The sequence below is a fragment of the Girardinichthys multiradiatus genome, chromosome 11, assembly GCF_021462225.1.
Source record: "Girardinichthys multiradiatus isolate DD_20200921_A chromosome 11, DD_fGirMul_XY1, whole genome shotgun sequence".
Lineage (NCBI taxonomy): Eukaryota > Metazoa > Chordata > Actinopteri > Cyprinodontiformes > Goodeidae > Girardinichthys > Girardinichthys multiradiatus.
Window position 1 is genome coordinate 40,894,030 of NC_061804.1, and position 10,924 is coordinate 40,904,953.

The following is a 10,924-nucleotide window of genomic DNA, read 5'->3' on the forward strand; positions in this document are numbered from 1 at the left end:
TTATACTACAACAGACGACATGGTGTGACACAACTTCCATCCCTGCAGCAAAGAGATGCTGTCCTCACAAGAGTGGACAACCAAAATACTTGGTCTATGTCTGCTGCATTGACAGATAAGGGTACCAAGGAGAGATCATACATTATTAAGATGGAGGAAGGTACGTCTTATATAGAAAATTGTTGATGGACAGATTTAGAGGAAGTCCAGTAGAATTTGTAAACCCGTTCAGAGGCTGAATTTGTGAACAGTACATTTACCTAACCTATTCAGTAAGATGTGAGATATGACAGAATTAATTGTTTCTTAAAATGCCACCCTGAGATAGTAAGTTAATTCTGCTAAGAAAATTTGATAAATTCCATGGTGTTACTGTTGAACCAGTTGATTATCAGTAGTTAATAGCCAAAAACAGCATCACATTAAAAGTGAGTAAACATGTCAAAAAACAATAAAGTGTATCACTTTCAACTGTCATTGTTTTAGAGGCCAACTTGACCCACATGCAGAAAACACTCAGAGAACAGAGGACCATTTAGGTTGTTTATTTTCTTAAAAGACTGGAATAATGGACGAGGTGTGACCATCAACAGGAAACAGGGGACTGCATGGAGAAAACAGGACGGGTGAGTTTCTAGCGTTCGACAGTGGGAATTAGTTGCAGAAAGCTTACTGTTCGGGAGCGGCTTGACCTGCCAGGGAGATGGCTGTCGAGTCTGAGGATTGTGGAGAGGCTGCGCAGGGTAACCGCCTGGAGCTTCTGTGGACAGTACGTGGTGGGCCGCTGGAGGGTGGACCGGGTTTGCTTCGACGCGCATGGAATGCTTGGTTCGAGGAGGACTTAAAGCTGGTAACATGATCCTGGGATTCTTCAGGTTCGGGTTCAGCTATGGTCTCTTCTCCTTTAAGGAACATGGCTTGGCTTGGTTCCTAGGTGATCAAACAAAGAGGGAAGTCAAGATTCTCAACACTTCAAGATTCAAAATGATTAGAGCAAGGATCAGGCCAGATTGTTGTACCACAGTTGGCAAAACACTCAGCCAAAGAGGTGTTGGCAATCCTCTTGTAGCCCTCCAGCTGATCACAGAAACGAGCCACACCTGTTGTGCCCTCACTCAAAACCCCGGCGGCACCTGGTGGAACACGGTTAAAAGCAGGCACAGCACACAAACACACCCAAGACCATGACATGAACATTCAATATCTTGTTTTTGTAGTGTATTCAAATGCATATAAGTTGAAAAAGGATTGTCAAATCATTGTATTCTGTTTTTATTTACATTTTACACAATGTCACAACTTGGAAATTGGGGTTGTCCTTTTGTCAACAAACTCTTTAACTATAATAACATTCAACTGAATTAAGTAAACTAATGAAATAAGGAACACTAATTAAAAAAGGAACGTAAGAATAAAACTGAAACCAATAACCAATAAAATGATGTAGTGACATCATAGTTTAATGTGAATAGGTATTTTCAGAACCAGGGTTTGTTTCGAGGAATTTGAAGTGAGACCAAATTAGTTTTAAAACTATTTCACAATGTAAATCAGAAGGGAAAATAAAAAAAATCAGAGCTAGAAATTCCTCCAGAGGGCCTGGTGTCTCTAATTATGTCGAGTGAAGCAGCCTCAACCTTCTACTGCCCTGAGAGAAGATAGCATAGGAACTGTGAGCATCGCACGCCTTCCTGCATGCTGATCCGGCGAGCCGAAGTTACCCCAAGCTGTTTACTTCATTTATCACCCGCCACACAACCCTTTGCCCCCTCCTGTCCCCCTATTCTTTAGAACGCTTACATAAGAGGTGGTGTCTGGGCAAATAAAATAGGTTTAAGGGAAAACAATCTTAATATTGTTTATTTCATTGTATTTTGCTTTGCTTGTGTTGCTAAAAGCTACACAATTTGAGTGCTAGTGTGAAAGAGTGTGACAATACAATTAAACACAAAACTTTCTCCTTTCTCCTCCCAGTCTCCATGGGGGAACCATATTTGTTCGCAGTGCACCAAAAAAACTTCATCAAGATTCCCACAAATTTCCAACCTTCAGCTCTTACAGGGAATTTATACAAAAGTCATATCATTGTTGTGAATGGGAAACTCATGACCAAACTTATGTACCATTTACACTTACGCGCATCTTCTGGCACACTGAACTCTAATGTCATTGCAACCTGATATAATAATAATTTTTTTCTGCTGGACTGTTTCTATCCGGCCTACATGCTCGCTTCTACAATAATAAGTTCATTAGTCTTTGCTCATACCAATAACTTTTCCTTATCTAAACTTGTTCCTGGACAGGCTTTGCAGGCTGCTTGGAATGACTGTTTCCTTATGACCAGAACAATTTATACAGAATTCACTTTCACATATGGTAAAAACAACAGTAACCCTTTCAATCTACAAAACAAAGTTTTAATCTACCACACTAGCAGGCTACCTGTTAAGCCAATGCTAAAGGCCATTGAATATGAGTGCTAACAGACCTCTTCTAGTTTATTTGTTTAGGGTTGTGTATTAAAGTAATCTTTACTTTAATGAGTGCTTAAACACAGATCGGCTGTAACGCACTACCAGCAGAGACACAAACCAATATTTATATTAATAATAGTTAAATGTACATGTATGACTTAAATAAAGTGCTAAATTAGAAGCTTTTTCCTATAATAACTGAGCCGTGACATCATCACGTTTGTCTCGTCGTTCGCCGTTCGCAATGAACATTCCTTATCACCATGTCAACAGTCCATCACTCCATTTTAAAATCATCCACTGTGATGTCTAGTTTACAACTATAAGAATCAATTGTTCAAAAGATTATTGATTCCTAACTTGGCATATCAATCTTTAACATTTTATTTTATTTAAAAAAAAATTATTTACCATTCTTATTTGGATTATGAACAGGTTCTTTGAACACATATCAATTGTTATTTTAATTAGTTTAAATCTAATTCAACCTCTAAATTTCTAAGAAACAAATCTTGGTTCTTTAACAAAAATATCCACACTGAACGGTGATATAATTGTCAGGATCTGTCATTTTGGACTTTGTTGTTGTTTTGTGTTTGTTTACTCTTCTGTTACGTGTTTCTATTTCTTTGGGTTTTGTAGTCATGTTTGTTTCCTGATAGTTTTGTTCTCTCTCCTGCCTCCTAGTTTAAGTAAGTTCTTTCTCCCCTCACGCATAGTTCCTTTGGTGGTTGCTTTCTCATTTATTTATTACTTGGAATGGTTTTCTCCTTATTATTATTATTATTATTATTATTATTATTACTACAGTTCTCTTGCTTCCTTGGGTTCTCTAGTTTAGTTTCCCGTTTAGTGTCTCTGTGTTTGTTTATGGTTAGGTTATTTGTTATTGCTGGACTCTTCTAGTTTATTAGTTTCTTTTCCCTGTTCCTCCTCTTGTCATTTGTTCCCTTCAGTTATTATTTACTCAGTGTTCGTCTCCCTTTATGTTTGTAGTTCTTCCCAGCCTTATCCCTAGTTTAGTTCCCCAGGTTAGTTTTTATTGTTTCAGTTCCTTCTATAGTTTAGCTTGTAGTTATTGTTTGCCACTATACTTATTGTTTATGTTTAGGTTTGCATTTATTCCAGTCTTTGCTTTTCTCTGCCCCCTTCCCAGTTAGTTTCAGTCAGTGTTTGTTTGGGTTTGTTTACTTTTGCAGTTAGGGTTTACTTTATGGTTTCTTTTGTTCTTATTTGCCAGGTTCTTATATCTTAGGTTGTTATAGTTTTCTTAGATCTGTTTCTCTGAGTTTGTTAATTAGTCCCTTCTCCCATGGTTTAGTTTTGTATTAGTTTCACCTGTCCTTCAGCCTCCCTGCTTCTCATGTCACACCTGTCCCTGGTTCTGTTGATTACCTGTCTTTTGTTCCACATTGATTTTCCTCTGTATATTAGTTGGTCTGTTTTCCTTGTTCCTCGCTGGTTTGTTGCGTCACCTGCCCTGCGTCTAGTTCCCTTTGTTCTTTCGTACTCTGCCAGACTTGGACACCTGTATGCTCTTGTTACTACCTGCCTGCCTGCCTCCTGCTTTGCCAGAGATTGGATCTTAAATAAATCATCGTTCTGCTTGTCATGCCGTCTCCTCGCCTGTTTCTGCATTTTGGTCCACAAAAACCCCCAACTATGAGAATAATTGCATTATTGTATTGGTTATGGCTTTGTTCCCTTTTTCATAGTTTAAGAATTCATCTTATTCTTTCATTTTTAATTAGTAGTGTAGTTGAATGTTATGAGCCTAGTTGAAACGTTTGTTGGTTGAAATATTTACGCCAGAGAAACAGAAGTATTTCGAAGGCCTATTGTAATTGCAGGATTTCTTATTATTCTATTGCCTCTTTAAGTAGATTTTTGGGGGCCTAAAATTATATGACAACTCACCAAACTTTTTAAAATTGTCCACCGACAAAAATGCAAAAGAAAAATGTAATTAACTCAAGGGCCGCTCTAGAGAACCCCCTAAACTGAGGTCAACCCTCCAAACTAAGAAAAAAAGTCTCTTGGAGGTATGTCCTAAAACCAATAGGAAGTCGGCCATTTTCGGCCAAAGGATAATTTTTCGCCATTTTTGACATTTTACACATGTCAAACTTTAACTAACTCCGTGCCGAAAATTTGCCTTCTCGCCAAATAATTCTAAACACTGTAACTTTCACATAGAAAGGCAGATGTCAAAGTGGCTGATCATTCCTAATAAGATAATTAAATTTTGAAACACAGCCCCAATAACCTTACTGTCCAGATTATTCTTTTTTAACAGTGGTTTAATTAATTGATCGTGCAGTCGTGGGGTGTATCAGAGATGGACAAGAAGCTGAGTAAAGGAAGCTTGTGGACCGCTTTGTAAATACCTCGGTGTTCACCCGGACAACAGACTAGAGTGGAGATGCAACTGTGAAGCCATCTACAAGAAGGGACAGAACAGGCTGTACTTCTTGAGAAAGCTTAGGTCCTTTGGTGTTTGCAGCAAGATGCTTCATATCTTCTGTAAGTCTGTTGTGGAAAGTGTGATCTCTTCTGCCATCATCTGCTGGGGAAGCAGCATCAGAGCCAGGGACTTAAAAAAGCACAACAAGCTGATAAAGAAGGCTGGCTCTGTTCTGGGGACTCCTTTGGAACCTCTGGAGATGATTGTGGGAAACGGATTCTTCATAAAATGAAGAACATTATGGAGAACCCAGTGCATCATCTTCATGAGACTGTCCTACAACAACAGAGTGTCTTCAGTCAGACGCTTCTCCAAATCTGCTGTAAGACAGACCGCTACAGGAGATCCTTCCTGTCCACAGCCATCAGCATCTATGACAGCTCTCAAACTGTATAATATGAGCTACAACAATATTTAATATCCCTTTGGGATTAATAAAGTATTTTTTATTCAAATTTTAATTGCTGTTTTTAAGGCTTGGGGGAAAACATCAGATGAGTTCATTATTTGAATCAAATTAGATGCTATGACTGACAAAAGTTAAAAGAAAAAGTAATGGAAAATTTCTTCTAAGTTTTGGTAGTTGATTTAATAGAATTGTCATTTTGTCAGTTTGTTTTTGGTTGGACACAGCAACCAAATAGCCACAGCTACTCTTCTAATCTTCTGACGTTTCTCAGTAAGGAAATTAGCTAATTCATTGCAGGTCTTGTTAGAGTGGAGTTCAGATGCTACAGACACAGGAGGGTTTGTTAACCTGTCGACCGTAGCAAACAGGCACCAGCATTATTATTGTTTTTGTTGATAATTTCAGCAAAGAAAGATTCCCCTGCATTTATCAGTTGCAAGTTTGTTCGTTCGTTGTCTTCCACTTATCCAGGACCGGGTTGCGGGGGCAGCAGACTCAGCAGAGACGCCCAGACGTCCCTCTCTCCAGACACCGCCTCCAGTTCCTCCAGGGGGAGCCCAAGGCGTTCCCAGGCCAGCCGAGAGACATAGTCCCTCCAGCGTGTCCTGGGCCGTCCTCTGGGCCTCCTCCCGGTGGGACGTGCCTGGAACACCTCCCGAGGAAGGCGTCCAGGAGGCATCCGGTATAGATGCCCGAGCCACCTCAACTGGCTCCTCTCGATGTGGAGGAGCAGCGGCTCTACTCCAAGACCCTCCCGGATGGCCGAGCTCCTCACCCTATCTCTAAGGGAGTGCCCGGCCACCCTACGGAGGAAGCTCATTTCAGGCGCTTGTATCCGTGATCTCGTTCTTTCGGTCATGACCCAAAGTTCATAGCCATAGGTGAGGGTAGGAACGTAGACCGGCCAGTAAATTGAGAGCTTTGCTTTTCGGCTCAGCTCTCTCTTCACCACAATGGACCGGCACAGTGCCCCCATTACTGTGGCAGCCGCACCGATCCGTCTGTCGATCTCCCGCTCCATTCTTCCCTCACTCGTGAACAAGACCCCGAGATACTTAAACTCCTCCACTTGAGGCAGGAACTCTCCTCCAACCTGAAGAGGACAAGCCACCCTTTTCCGGTCGAGTACCATGGCCTCGGACTTGGAGGAGCTGATCCTCATCCCAGCCGCTTCACACTCCGCTGCGAACCGCCACAGCGCATGCTGTAGGTCTTGGCTAGAGGGGGCGAGCAGGACCACGTCATCCGCAAAAAGAAGAGACGAAATCCACTGGTCCCCAAACCAGACCCCCTCCGGCCCTTGGCTGCGTCTAGAAATCCTGTCCATAAAAGTTATGAACAGGACCGGTGACAAAGGGCAGCCCTGCCGGAGTCCAACATCCACTGGGAACAGGTCCGACTTAGTGCCGGCAATGCGGACCAAACTCCTGCTCCGCTCGTACAGGGACCGGATGGCCCTTAATAAAGGGCCCCCGATTCCATACTCCTGGAGCACCCCCCACAGGGCATCACGAGGGACACAGTCGAATGCCTTCTCCAGGTCCACAAAACACATGTGAACCGGTTGGGCAAACTCCCACGAACCCTCGAGCACCCTGTAGAGGGTATAGAGCTGGTCCAGTGTTCCACAGCTGGGACGAAAACCACACTGCTCCTCCTGAAGCCGAGGTTCGACTATCGGTCGGACTCTCCTCTCCAATACCCTGGCGTAGGCTTTACCAGGGAGGCTGAGGAGTGTAATCCCCCTGTAGTTGGAACACACCCTCCGGTCCTCCTTCTTATAAAGGGGGACCACCACCCCAGTCTGCCAGTCCAGAGGCACTGTCCCCGACCGCCACGCAATGTTGAAGAGGCGTGTCAACCATGACAGCCCTACAACATCCAGAGACTTGAGGTACTCAGGGCGGATCTCATCCACCCCCGAAGCCTTGCCACCGCGGAGCTTTTTAACCACCTCGGTGACTTCAGCCTGGGTGATGAAAGAGTCCAACCCCGAGTCCCCAGCCACTGTTTCCACCACGGAATGCGTGATGGCAGGATTGAGGAGATCCTCGAAGTACTCCTTCCACCGCCCGATAATGTCCTCAGTCGAGGTCAGCAGTCTCCCGCCCCCACTATAAACAGTGTTGGCAAAGCACTGCTTCCCCCTCCTGAGGTGCCGGACGGTTTGCCAGAATCGCTTCGAGGCCAACCGGTAGTCCTTCTCCATGGCCTCACCGAACTCTTCCCAGGCCCGAGTTTTTGCCTCTGCCACAGCCCGGGCCGCAGCACGCTTGGCCTCACGGTACCCGTCAGCCGCCTCAGGAGTCCCACAAGCCAACCACAGCCGATAGGACTCCTTCTTCAGCTTAATAGCATCCCTTATTGCCGGTGTCCACCACCGGGTTCTGGGATTGCCGCCACGACAGGCACCGCAGACCTTACGGCCGCAGCTATGGGCAGCAGCATCGACAATAGATGCGGAGAACATGGTCCACTCGGACTCTATGTCTCCAACATCCCCCGGGATCTGGTCGAAGCTCTCCCGGAGGTGGGAGTTGCAAGTTATATCTGTAAAGTCTCTCTTTATAAATGTCATAGTGAACCTGGAGTCCAGTCTTTTGACACCTCCATTTGTCTTATCTAACGCTCCCATTTTTCATTTCTTACCAGTAGAGAATTTCTCGACAGAAATAACTTCTTGCTAGAGAAAACCTTCACCCTAATGGAAGCAATGGTGATGTCTGAAATTTTAGAATGGAAGTTATCTACCAGCTCAGTTACAGAGTCCAGAAGCACCAGATTTACTGTGTCAGCGCCTTAAGCCAGCAGCTCACCCTATTCAGTCTTAGGCCTGTTGGGCTTCACAAATCCTCCTTCAACCTCCGGTGATGGGGCGTGAATAATTATTCACCTCATGATCCGCTGCAAAACTAAAAGCATTGCGCTGTTCACTCTCCATGTTTCAATATGTCAAATTATCCTATCTACTTTCCCTCGTCCTCCTGACCACACCCTTGCTTAACCCCCTGCACTCATCCCCACACTTGGCCATGCCCTTCACTTTCAAGTGTGTCACATAGTTCTTTTGCCTCTTTGTCTTGGGGGTTATTAACATGGATGTTGAAGTTTCCCACAATGATTAAACAGTGGTAATAAACACATATCACAGATAGAAGGTCATTGAAAATGTTTGCTTTGGATTTCGGGGGCCTGTAAACATTCATAAACAGAGTTCAAGCAGGGCCTTGGCCTGGACAACCTGATATTCAAGAGTCAACTTTGCCCAGGAACACCTTTTCACACTTGTAAATCATGAAAACAAAATGGCCACCCCTCCTCCTCTCCTATGCTCCCTGGTCTCACTTAGAAGATTGTTATCTGGAAACGCTGACTGTATCAGTATAGGTGTCTTACTTTTTTTTTTTCTACCCATGTTTCTGTTAAAAACATAGAATCAAAATTCTGTTCAGTAATTAAGCCACTGATTAAAAATAATTTTTCTGACAAAGATAGTGGCTGGTAACATTTCTGTGGCAAGTTGTGCTTGACAAGGAATAGATTTTAAGTTTAATTTATTTATCTGTTATGTTTTAGCACAGATATATTACTGCATTCTCCCATCACCCAAGGTTTTTCTGAAAATAATCAATGCTGCTATTGCCTGGACCTTGGACATATCAGTTCGTTTCTGGAACGTCCTGAACACAAATAGACTTGTCATCCTTGATATTCGGAGGAATATGGCTTTTTTTATAGGGCTTTGCAACCTTCAGTAGAAGCTGGATGATGATGGAGGTTTTGTGGAGAAAATGTGGGATCACGGAATAAGTTGTATTCCGATCTTTACAAGTGAAATCCCGGAGAGGGTAGTCTGGGCTGAATGGTGAGTGGGTGGGTGGTGTCTGATTTACATATTAAAAAATGTTGAAAAAAACAGTTGTACTCCAGACTGAATACAAAATCTATCTTTCTTAAAAAGATGCCTTCTTTCTATGAAAATATTGAAGTTGTCAATAAAGTTCACACATTTGTTGTGCATCAGCAGTCTACTGAATCTCTCATCTCCACTCCGAGAGGTCCATTGAAAAACAACTTGATACTGGGACCTTTGTTTATTAACTGAATAAAATCCTCTTTCAAGATTTTAAATGTTTGCTTCACAACGTCAAGTGCTCCGGGTTGTATGATGAGGTTTTTCACTGTTGGATGCTTTTCCATGTTCATCAATATTTTCTCTGAGATATCAGCTGAGATACCATGCTATTGACAAAACTAAGTATGTTGGTGTTTTGTTGCTGCAAAAGTGTTTAATCTCATTCCCGGCTGTATCACCCACTATATTTCTGTAGCCATTTAAGAGGAAACAGTTTAAGGCACAATATGATAACATACCTCTCGCTGGTGAATGAAGAGCTTTCCTTTGGGGAGTCAGAGTCTTGCAGAAGTGGAGCAAACCTGTTTGGAATTCCTGTGTTTTCAGGTGGTTTGCTCCTACTGTTTCTTATGAGAACACTCTGCTGTTGTTTTCTCCTTCTTGCTGGAATTGAAAAGATGTTTCTCTGTATTGACGGCAAAGCTGTTTTATCCAGTTCCAGGGCTCTTCCTGTTAGCAGTCTTTCCAGATCCAAAGGAAGGGATTTATCCTTCCACTTTGCGTCATTCTGTTTCCTGGTGGTGCTCATTAGATGTCTGTTAGTCTTATTACTGTTTAGAACCATTGGTAGGGTTGTTTTAATTTCCATACCCAGCATTTACCTTTAAGTCAAAGATTTTTTAGTCTCATCACTGTTATTTTCTAAAGAGATTTGTCCCAGCCATCTGTGGAGGAAGGCATCTTGTACTAATCAGCTTGTGCTGTCATGAAAAGTCCAGCTGTTCCTAGCGTCATCCGGTCCTTCTCTCAAAAGGAATTAAAATAAAAATCCTTGAAGAAATCCTTAAAAAATCTTTGAGTGTCACTGATTTAAAAAAGTTCAGTCGACCTTTTCTGTAGTTTTTGGTTGAGAGAAGTTAAGAGTAAAAGAATGCAAGCAAGGGGAGAAAGCATCTGAGTAAAGTAGACCGCCTCTCTGCTTGTATCTTTGAACTTTTAATGTTGCACTTTACTGTGTACAGCCAGAGGCCACTGACGTACTTCATTTATTTCATTTCTCTCGTGCATTCTGTGGTTAAATATTTGTTTTCTTCTTATGCTGTAGATTTGCCACATTTCAACTGTTGTTGCCAGTTCCGTACAAGTCCATATTCTGGTTTCTGGACAAAAGCAAAGAGAAAGATGACATTTCAGTTTAATTTGTCTTCACTGATAATAAAAGACTTCACATTAGGAACCCCTGTTATTGCGTATTGTTTTAAATTACATATTCTTTCTAAAGGAGGGTTGAATTGTCCCCTACTTATTAGTTTTGCCCTAATTAAGAAAGTTAAAACATTGTTATATTGTAATTAATCATATTTTGTTTCAAAAGAACCCTGTTTCTTCAAAACACTTTGTTACAGTATTGAAAACGGTATCAATTATCTTTTTTTTTCTTAGTATCGGTATTGAGTTTTAAAATTTTGTACTGCATTACTACATCATGAGTAAGTATG

General features: G+C 42.3%; 1 long non-coding RNA gene across 2 annotated transcripts; it reads right to left on the minus strand.

Moving 5' to 3' along the window:
- Positions 1 to 529: 529 nt before the first annotated feature.
- On the minus strand, positions 530 to 10,568 carry LOC124876736. Of its 2 annotated transcripts, XR_007040359.1 has the most exons (3): positions 9,725 to 10,568; positions 674 to 1,133; positions 530 to 604 (listed from the first exon to the last, which is right to left on the minus strand). It is a non-coding gene; the product is annotated as an uncharacterized LOC124876736 (long non-coding RNA). The 2 variants fall into 2 exon arrangements; XR_007040358.1 differs by lacking the exon at positions 9,725 to 10,568 and having other exon boundaries at positions 674 to 3,139.
- Positions 10,569 to 10,924: the final 356 nt, after the last annotated feature.